Source organism: Citrus clementina, unplaced genomic scaffold (assembly GCF_000493195.1).
Source record: "Citrus clementina cultivar Clemenules unplaced genomic scaffold, Citrus_clementina_v1.0 scaffold_5, whole genome shotgun sequence".
In the NCBI taxonomy this organism is placed as follows: Eukaryota; Viridiplantae; Streptophyta; class Magnoliopsida; order Sapindales; family Rutaceae; genus Citrus; species Citrus x clementina.
Genome location: NW_006262201.1, coordinates 16799015 through 16809787, shown reverse-complemented (window position 1 = coordinate 16809787; position 10773 = coordinate 16799015). Strand labels below are relative to the sequence as shown.

The following is a 10773-nucleotide window of genomic DNA, read 5'->3' as shown; positions in this document are numbered from 1 at the left end:
TTGGGTGGACACACCCCTCCACACCTTTTCTTCTCTTCTTTCCCCCCAAATTCTTCTTCTCATCTCTCTTTGTAATTTGTTTTCAATCAATAAAATTAGTTTTATTTCAATTTTCAAATTCCATTTTTAATTATGTGTTTTTCAATTTTAGTAATTTCCTTTATTAAAAAAAATGCTTAGCTAAATATTAATAGTTAGGGGAATGTGAAACTCTTAGGAAATAAATATGATTTAATCAAATTCAATTTTTAATTTTATAAATTAAGTTATTTTCTATTTAATTTTATACATATTTTATATTATGAAATTTTGATTTATTGTAAACAAATAAGGGAGTTTGGCACAATAAATTCTTTTTATCTTAATATACGGTATGGTAAAATGGTATTTTGACTTATTGTAGAAAAATTAAATTTTGGCACAATGAATACTTAATCCATCATAAAATGAAAGGGAAAATAATAATAATTTATATAATTAATCTTTTGGGCAATAAATCTAAAAAAAGGCAAAAAGAATTTATTAAGTTTTATTTACAACTAAGAGTGAATCCACAATCCTAACTAATTCAATTTCATAGTTTTATTTAAATTAAGTTGTTTATATTTAAGTTTTATTTTCAAATTTTAGATAAAATAAAATAAACAAATTAAATCATTTCTCTGCGAATCGACCTCGGACTCACTAAGATATATTATAACTAGGCACTCTTATACTTGAGAGAAAATCAAATACATTTTAAGTCGTGTTAAGTTTTTGGCACCGTTGCCAGGGAGAGGTATTTATTTTGTTTTATTTTTCCTTTTATTTTAGTTACTTTTGTGTAAATTTTCGTTTGCCCCCTTTTCCTTTTCTTAAATTCTCTTCTACCCCCACATCTTTCATAATTCTAGTTTCACCCCAACAATTCTCGTTTCTTGCTCATTCTTCTCATAATTACGTTCTGACCCTAAAATCTTTCCAAATCTTCACTTTTATCCCACATGGTTCAGTTTTAAACTTCTAAAATTTCCGGTGTGGCTATAAAATTATCAATAATTTGCAATAAGATCCCTAGACGCAATTTCTCACAATAATTAGACTTGGACTTAATTTGGACCAAGCAAACTAACTACTAATTTTTTTAACTAACTACTAATTTTTTAACAAACTAACTACTAATTTTTTTATTTAAGTTATTTAATTTTTAGTTTTTTTATTTCTTTTTATTGGTGGGTTCAACCACCAAAGTTGTTATTTAATTTTAAGTTATTTTATTATTTTGCTTTTTTTTTGTTAATTTAATTGGTGGGTTCAACCACCAAAATTGTTATTTAATTTTAAGTTATTAATTTTCTTTTGCACACTTATATTATTAGCATATTTAATTTTCATTTTTTTCTTTTTACAATTTTCATTTAGTTTTTGTGTTACTAATTTGTTTGTTATCTTTGTGATATAATTATTGTATGAGACGTTGATCTCGCACTTCAAGTGGCAGGTTAATTCATAGATCTCAATCACCACCACCAATCATGGACGAGATCCAAGACGAAAACAATTTAGGCCAACTTAATCCTCCAATTGATCAAGGAGACAACCAATCTTAACATGATCACAATCAACCGAGAACTTTGAGAGACTACATGAATCCAACAAGAACCGGAGCACCGTCGTGTATAGCATTTCCTCCAGAAGCATCTCGATTTAACTTCAAACAAGGTATTATCTAACTTTTACCAACATTTCATGGTTTAGAATCTAAAAATCTATATTTGCATCTAAGAGATTTCGAGGAAGTTTGTAATACATACACAGACCAAAATTGTAACATGAACATAATTAGATTAAAACTTTTTACTTTTGCATTAAAAGATAAAGTTAAAACTTGGCTACAAAACCTTAGATCTGGATCAATAAGAACTTGGAATAACATGCAAGAACAGTTTTTGAAAAAATTCTTTCCACTTCATAGAACAAATTCTTTTAAAAGGCAAATCACTTCTTTTACTTAAAAAAATGGAGAAACATTATACCAATGTTGGGATAGGTTTAAAGAATTGTTTAACATATGTCCACACCATGGTTTTAAAACTTGGCGATTGGTCACTTATTTCTACGAGGACTTAATACCACAAACTAGACAAGTTGTAGAAATGATGTGTAATGGTGAATTTAAAGATAAAAATCCTGAAGATGCACTAGATTATCTCGACCAATTAGCTAAAAATGCACAACATTGGGATACTGTTGGAACTTTTGAATTGACTAATAAACCACAACCATCTCCATCTAGTAGAGGAATCTACAACCTTAGGGAAGATCATGATTTACAAGCAAAATTTGCATCCCTAGTTAGGAAGGTTGAAGCTTTGGAAAATAAAAAAAGTGATCAAGTAAAATATGTTCAAGAAATTGCATGTGATGTTTGTAGTTCTAACGATCATTTTACTCAAGATTGTCACACTCTGCCTGCACTAAAAGAATGTTTGCATGATCAAGCTAATGCCATCAACACTTTTAACAAGCCAAACCCATATTCACAAACTTATAATCCTGGTTGGAGAAATCATCGAAATTTTAGTTAGAGGAATAATAATAATGCACAATCTTCACAAGCACCACCTCCACAAAATTTTCAAAATACTCAGCCTTTTGTACCATATGTTCCACAACTATGGAAAAAATTGGAAGATACAATGCATTCATTCATTAGGAAGCAAGATATTATTAACAATCAAAATGGACAAACCTTTTTTGATTTGAAAGATGCTCTTGCTAAAATTGCTTCTGCACTCACAATTCAAGAAAAAGAAAAATTTCCAGCTCAACTACAACCAAATCCTAAAATTCAAAATGCACTCATGGACCAAGTTAAGTCAGTTATAACTCTTTGTAGTGGTAAGGTTATTGATCGGCCTATTCCTGAACCTTGTGAAAATGAAAATTCAAAGGGTAAGGAAGAACTAGATAAACTTACACCTAGTGAAGAAATAACTAATGTTCCATCTGAACCACCATTTCTACATGCATTGAATAAACCAAGGAAATCAAACCACTCTTCTTAAATTTATGAAATCTTTAAGCAAGTGAAAGTTAACATTCCTCTATTTGATACAATCAAGCAGGTACCTTCATATGCTAAATTTTTAAAGGACTTATGCATTGTTAAGAGGAAATTGAAGGTTAAAAAGAGTGCTTTCATGGTTGAACAGGTAAGTACCATTCTGTCTACTAATAATAAATTGAAATATAAAGATCTTGGTTGTCCTACTATTTCTTGTATTATTGGAGATCACAAAATTGAGCATGCTTTGTTAGACTTTGGTACTAGTGTTAATTTGCTTCCACATTTAGTTTATCTTCAACTTAGTCTTGGTGAGTTAAAATCAACTTCAACTACACTTTTGCTTGCCGATAGATCAGTTAAAATACCAAAAGGAATAGTAGAAGATGTTTTAGTACAAGTTGATAAATTCATATACACTGTGGATTTTATTGTTTTAGAAACTGAACCTGTTGTAAATAATTATAAACCAATTCCTGTAATTTTGGGTCGACCATTTTTAGCAACTGTTAATGCTTTGATTAATTATAGAAATGGTTTAATGAATTTTTCATTTGGAAATATGACTCTGGAATTGAATGTTTTTAATATGTGTAGGCAACCTAATGAGGAAAATGAGAATGAAGATGAAATTGATGAACAAAAGGAATTGCTTGAATCTTGTATAGAGGAGAATATTGAAAAATGGAGTTTTTCTGAACTTAGTGATATTTGTTTGGTTAATTCGATTGAATCAAATAAACAACTTGAACATGATACTTCTAATATAAATTTGTTGTTTGATTCTTGTCAGACTTTACAAAGTGATGATGGGAAACCAAAATTTGAGGAGCTTGGAATCATTGAAAAGACTGAACAACAAGAAGCACCTAAATTGGAATTGAAACCTTTGCCAGAGGGATTGAAGTATGCTTATCTTGGAGAAGAGCAAACTTATCCTGTTGTGATTTCTTCAACCTTATCAAGCGACTAAGAAGGTAAGTTACTATCTATTCTTAAAAAGAATAAAAACATAATTGGATGGACTTTAAATGACATTAAAGGTATTAATCCTTTAATTTGCACACATAGAATCAATTTGGAAGAAAATGCTAAAACATGTCAACAACCTTAAAGAAGATTAAACCCACACATGAAAGAAGCAGTAAAAACAGAAGTTCTTAAGTTATTTGATGCAAGAATTATCTACCCTATCTCTGATAGTAAGTGGGTAAGTCCTACACAAGTAGTGCCTAAAAAATCTGGAATCACTGTAGTTAAAAATGAAAAAGATGAATTAATTCCAACACGAATTACGTTTAGTTGGCGCATGTGCATTGATTATAGGAAATTAAATGAAGCCACTAGAAAAGATCATTTTCCATTACCATTTCTTGACCAAATCTTAGAAAGAGTAGTTGAACATTCATACTACTGCTTTTTAGATGGATATTCAGGTTATTATCAAATTCCTATAGCACTTGAAGACAAAAAAAAAAAAAAAACCACATTTACATGTCCTTTTGGAACATTTGCATTTAAAAGAATGTTGTTTGAACTTTGTAATGCTCCTGCAATATTTCAAAGATGCATGCTAAGTATTTTCACTGATATGATTGAACATTGTTTAAAGGTCTTTATGGATGATTTGACTATGTTTAAGAATTCTTTTGATGATTGCCTTGATAATTTGGAAAACATTTTAAAAAGATGTGTTGAAAAAGAACTCGTTTCAAATTGGGAAAAATGCCATTACATGGTTACTTCTGGAATTGTTTTGGGTCATGTTATATCTATTAATGGAATTGACGTTGACAAAGCAAAAATTGAAGTCATATCTAAATTGCCACAACCAAAAACAATTAGAGATGTGCGATCTTTTTTAGGACATGCAGAATTTTATAGGAGGTTTATAAAAAACTTTTGTGTCATATCTAAACCACTTCGTAACCACTTATTAAAAGATGCACCATTTGAATGGACTGATGATTGCCAAAAATCTTTTGAGAAAATAATTTGCCTTTTGACATTTGCACCTATTATGTAATCTCTTGATTGGTCTTTGCCTTTTGAATTAATGTGTGATGCAAGTGACTTTTTTGTTGGTGCTGTTTTAGGACAAAAAAAAGATCGTAAGTCGTTTGTGATTCATTATGCGAGTAAGACTTTGGATAGTACTCAAATGAATTATTCTACAACTGAAAAAGAATTACTTGTTGTGGTGTATGCATTAAACAATTTCGCTCATATTTGCTTAGTTCTAAAACCGTTGTTTTAACTGATCACTCTGCTGTGAGATATTTGATGACTAAACAGGATGCCAAACCAAGACTAATTCGTTAGATTTTGTTACTTCAAGAATTTGACCTCACCATCAAAGATAAAAAGGGTGCCAAAAATGTCGTTGTTGATCATTTATCAAGACTCACATATGAAATCTGCACTGATATAACACCCATCAATGATTCATTTCCTGATGAATTTTTATTATCTGTTACTTCAATACCATGGTATGTTAACATTGTTAATTTCCTTATTACAGGTAAAATTCCTTTGCAATGGAATACTCAAGAGAAGAAAAAAAATTTGGTTGAAGTAAAGAAATTTTATTGAGATGATCCTTACTTGTTCAAATATTGCCCTGATCAGATTTTTCAACTATGCATTCCTGATAATGAGGTAAGTAGTGTCAATAATTTTTGTCATTCTGACGCATGCGGTGGACACTTTTCTTCAAGAAAAACTACAGCTAAAATTTTGCAATGTGGATTTTATTGGCCTACCATATTCAAAGTTATTATGGGAAACTGAAATAACCGACTTGATTGTCACGGAGTACCGTTATCCGCCACTTCACCGGGGTAACTGTTGAGTATTAGAAAATGCATATTTATAAAGGAGAAAACCGTCATTTTACATTTTAAGTCTTACTAACAACCCTTACTTTTATATATTTAACCTTCTTGTGATTTAATTACATGTGTTTTATTTTAATTAAGTATTTTATGTATTTTAGGGGCATTATAGTCATTTCACAATAAAGGAGAGATCAGACGGCAAAACGGACATCACTTTTGAACTCAGGACGGTCGAAAACCTTAGGAGGAGCATAAAAGGAAAAATGGCACTATTCACATGTACGGTACTATTCACGTGTACGGTACTGTATACGTTACTGTTCACGACACTGTTCACACAGACGGATGATGACGTGGCATTGACCGATGATGTGGCATTGACTGATGAGGTGTCACGATCCTGTTGGACTAAAATTCTTATGTACTGTTGATGGTGACGTGGCAGCATATCAGTGGACGAAAAATCTCGCGTACGGTGCATGCATTACACAGGATTATTTTCAACCAAACCGCGTTACTGTTCATCCGGGTCAAACCGCGTTACTGTTCAAAGTCGGGTCAAACCGTGTTACTGTTCATCCGCGTGGTCAAACCGTGGACTGTTGACTGATGACGTGGCGCAATCCTGAGCGTCCAAACTGTTTTTAATCCGATGGCCATGATTTACTCCATGTATCTATAAAAAGGGGGCCTCCCCCCCCCTAATCTGATATCTCTGAATCCATTTTTGGGATCCATTTTCTATAATTCCTTCTCCATCTTGTATTTTCTTCGTATTTTAATAAATTCCCATTTTGCCCCTAGTTCAATTATGAGTGGCTAATTTTCTTTCAAGCTTGGGTTGAAGGTGAAGTCTCAACATGTGTCATGGGCTTTATTTGGTAAATTTATTTTCTCTTCCCCTCTAGTTTTTGTGGATGTTTTGACTTCTCGTCGACAAATAATACTAATCTTGTCTAGTACCGCCTTGGTTTCACCGGCCCTCTGGTACAAGGTTATTATTATTTGGCACGATAAGCCCTTAGCACCATATTGATTAGAGCGTGGTTCATGAGGTGTGGATTCCCCCCTCATGATTTAATTGGCATTAATACGGATTATTTAGCCCATGATGCATGTTGATACGGATCCAGATACCCAAGTACGTCAATTTAATAGATTTTCTCTTCAATTTATTCTCTCCATTGCAATTCCAATTTTAGAATTTATTCTCGCCATTTTAATTTAAGTATTAGCATATTCCAAATCATTTCCACCATAAATCCAACTACCCATTTACAAAATTAATTCTATATATAATTAAAATCCACCTCCTCGTGGGATCGACACTCATCACCATTAGTCTATACTACAATAGATTCGTGCGCTTGCGAGTACATTAAAATTTGCACAACAAGTTTTTGGCGCCGTTGCCGGGGAGGTAAGTAATTTTAATTCATAGAATTAATTTTTGTGAATAATTTCTTTTATTTGTTTTCTTGTATTTTTTTTTTATTATTAAAAAAAAAAAAAAAAAAAGTGAATCTACATTTAAAGGTTAGTATTTCTTTTCTTTTTCTCTTCTTTAAAATTTTGTAATTTAATTTTCCATTTATTTTTCTTTGTAATTTTTTTTGTTTATCTTATTAATTTAATTTTTAGTTAATTTCTTTCACGTATTTATTTTTGTGTATTTTTATAGAAAGGTTGTAATAGCGCAATAAGGTTAGTATCGTAATTTCTCCCTCTTCTTTATTTTTATTTGTTTTGTTCCCATCTTTATTTTTTGTTTTGTTTGCATCTTTATTTTTATTTTATTTATTTTGCATGCATGGTCGTAGGTCATTATTACCTAATCTTGAACCTATAGACCTTGAATTAGAAAAAACACTTCGCACACACAAATACGTTAAAAATAAAATGGATTTACAAGCACCACAGGAGAGGCCATTTAAGGACTATTTTAGTCCCTTAGCTAATTTGAGCACGTCATGCATAAGATACCCAAATGTAGCTGCTAGGAGTTTTGAATTAAAACCTAGTGTGTTAAATTGTCTCCCTACATTTTATGGCCTAGAAAATGAGGATCCATATAATCATTTGAATGATTTTCATGCCATTTGTCAAACATTCAAATATGAGAATTTTTCAGATGATGATGTTAAACTTAGACTATTCCCATTTTCTTTAAAAGATAGAGCTCGTTCATGGCTTAATACATTGCCTGCTAATAGCATTGCATCATGGGAACAAATGGTTACAAAATTTTTAAATAAATATTTCCCAGTACATAAAACCAATGCTATTCGCAGGGAAATCTCGGAGTTTACCCAGAGAGAGGACGAGCAATTTTTCGAAACATGGGAGCGATTCAATGGGCTACTCTTGAAGTGTCCACATCATGGGTACGAGAAATGGCACCAATGCCAATACTTTTTGGAAGGATTATTGCCGAATGTGCAAGAATGGCTAATGGCAACGAGTGGAGGAGAGCTAATGTCAAAAAGTGCATCAGAGATTTGGGAATTCTTCCAGCGACAAGCAGATAATTCCCAACAACGGAGTCGATCACTCAGGACTACTAGAAGAATTAAAGGAGTGAATGAGGTTCAAATTGGCGAATCAAGTTCAGAAATTAAAGAAGTCAAAGCGATAATTGAAGGTCTCTCTCGACAAATAGCATCATTATCGACTGCTAAATCAACAGAGCCACATGACCATGACTCATACTCAGATCAAGCCAATGCCATAGGTGTAATGAGAAAGCCATCAAATTACAACCCATACTCCAACACATATAACCCTGGATGGAGAGACCACCCCAATTTTTCATGGTCTCAAGGATTCCAACAGAATGGACCAATAGCTCCAGCTCCACCAATTCCACAAAATCCTCAAGCCTCTCAGCCCCCATTTAGACCATACAATCAAAACCAGAATTACTCTCAACCCAGACCATGGGAGGATTCATTCCAGAATCTCAAGAATCTTACTCACTCCACGATTGAGCAACAGAACCGCACCATTGATGGACTACGAAATGAGTTGAGAGCAGGCTTCAACTCACAAGCTCAATCAGTTTCAAGCCTGGAGAAGATGGTGGGACAACTCGCTTCTTCAGTTCAGACCTTGGCAATGACTGTTGAGAAAGGAAAATTTCCAAGTCAACCAGTGCCTAATCCTAAAGGAGTGCATGAAGCGAGTACCAGTTCACCACAGCAGCATGGAGAGGTCAAAGCAATAATGACCTTGCGAAAAGGAAAAGAAATCGACAACAAAGTGGAGATGCCGGTGACAAAGGAAACTCAAATTGTACCTGTGAACGTTGAGGACTCACCACCGGAGGAGAGAGAAGAAGCCAACCCACGAGAATACATTCCCAAAGCTCCATTTCCTCAGAGGTTAGCGAAAGGAAAAAAGGGAAAATCTACAGGTGAGATTCTCGAAATCTTCAAACAGGTAAGTGTTAACATTCCTTTACTTGATGCTATAAAGCAAGTTCCATCTTATGCCAAGTTTCTTAAAGATCTTTGTACTAAAAAGAGAAATATGCATGTCCAAAAGAAGGCATTTTTAACAGAAAACGTTAGTTCTATACTCCAACATAAAATTCCTTTAAAATGCAAAGACCCAGGCTCCCCCACTATCTCATGTAGTATAGGGAACCACACAATTGAGAATGCTTTGTTGGATTTAGGAGCTAGTGTAAATTTATTGCCTTACTCTGTGTTTGTGAAACTTGGACTGGGAGAATTACACCCAACTCCAGTGGTGTTACAACTTGCAGATCGGTCCACAAAAATACCTCGTGGTATTGTGGAGGACGTGCTTATCCAGGTAGACAAGTTTTATTTTCCTGTTGATTTCATTGTAATTGACACTCAACCAATACAGGATTCAAGGAAGCACATCCCCATTATTCTAGGCCGACCTTTCTTGGCAACTGCAGATGCTCACATTCAATGTAGAACTGGAAATATGCAGTTGTCCTTCGGCAACATGACTATGGAGCTGAACATCTTCAACATTGCCAAACAACCTCACAGTGCAGATGATGGAATTGTTGATGTGGATTTAATTGAAACATTAGTTGATGACACTTTTCTTTCAAACCTTAGTGGTGATCCTTTACAAACATGTTTAACTCACTTTGGTTTTGATTTTGATATTGACAGATCGGTTGATGAGGTCAACGCCCTGCTTGACTCAGCACCATCTATGGACACTAATAAATGGAAGTCAAGAGTTGAGCAACTAGCACCATCAGAGAAGCAACTCATTCCATCATCAGAATCACCACCGAAACTCGAGCTCAAACCATTGCCCAACACTATGGAATATGCGTTTTTGGGAGAAGAAAGTACTCTGCCGGTAATCATCTCATCATCCCTAAATGATGAACAAAAAGGTAAGTTGTTGGATGTTTTAAAAGAGCACAAAGGAGCATTAAGATGGACCATAGCAGACATCAAAGGTATAAATCCAGTAGACTGCATGCATTACATTCACCTTGATGAAAATGCTAAATCTACTAGGGAAATGCAACGTCGGTTAAATCCTAATATGAAAGAAGTGGTTAGAACTGAAGTCCTTAAGCTATTAGATGCAGGTATCATTTACCCCATTTCTGATAGTTCATGGGTCAGTCCTGTACAAGTTGTCCCCAAAAAGTCAGGAGTCACAGTAGTTACGAATGCCGATAATGAATTGATACCAACTAGAGTAACTACAGGATGGCGTGTATGCATTGATTATAGAAAATTGAATTCTGTCACACGTAAAGATCATTTTCCTTTACCATTTATCGATCAAATGCTTGATAGATTAGCAGGCCACGAATTTTATTGCTTTCTAGATGGTTACTCAGGATATAATCAGATTCCCATAGCACCAAAAGATCAGGAGAAAACT

The 10773-nt window shown here is 33.6% G+C and overlaps 2 non-coding genes across 2 annotated transcripts; both read right to left on the bottom strand.

Annotated features, from left to right (window-relative positions):
- Positions 1-1959: 1959 nt before the first annotated feature.
- On the bottom strand, positions 1960-2068 carry LOC112098669. The gene has a single exon (XR_002905779.1). It is a non-coding gene; the product is annotated as a small nucleolar RNA R71 (small nucleolar RNA).
- Positions 2069-8166: 6098 nt separating this feature from the next.
- On the bottom strand, positions 8167-8270 carry LOC112098683. The gene has a single exon (XR_002905793.1). It is a non-coding gene; the product is annotated as a small nucleolar RNA R71 (small nucleolar RNA).
- Positions 8271-10773: the final 2503 nt, after the last annotated feature.